Source organism: Nannospalax galili, unplaced genomic scaffold, assembly GCF_000622305.1.
Source record: "Nannospalax galili isolate Female #2095 unplaced genomic scaffold, S.galili_v1.0 scaffold737, whole genome shotgun sequence".
In the NCBI taxonomy this organism is placed as follows: Eukaryota; Metazoa; Chordata; class Mammalia; order Rodentia; family Spalacidae; genus Nannospalax; species Nannospalax galili.
The window spans coordinates 1,517,735-1,518,283 of NW_008341172.1; positions in this window are offsets into that span (position 1 = coordinate 1,517,735).

The window sequence follows — 549 nt, forward strand, 5'->3', positions numbered from 1 at the left end:
TCCGGGCCGCCGCGCTGAGCTGCTGCCGGGCCCGCCGCGCAGTCTGGCCGGGCCGCCGCTGCTGCCTCCCTGCGCCACCGGCCGCCGGGCCTCTCCCTGCGCTTGCTCGGCGTCTCGCACCCCCGGGGTTCTCCCGCGGGCCGCGGGGGAGGGTCGCTGGACCGAGAGGGGGGCGGGCGGGGACGCGGCCAGCTGCCTCCGAGGAACTCGCAGATCAACTTCCAGGCGCAAACGGGGGGAAAAAGGGCGCAGAGTAAAACACAAGAAGGCTCTCTCCTCGCCACACTGCCTGCTCCTTCCAGGAGACACTGCTCCGAGCTGCTGGTGAAGGCGGCCAAATAACCAGGGGCGGGGGCAGCGCCGGCCGCCTTCCCGGGCCCCCGCGTCACCTTTTCTCAGTCTCTCTCGCGCCGGCCGCTTAAGGAAGCATTGGGAAAACTTCTGAACTTTTGAGCATCCGTCACCCAGGCGAGGACTTTTTTACGCAGTTACATTTTTTCCGGGCAGCGGAGCCCCGCCCCGCCACGGAAGCGGCAGCCAATGGGAGGC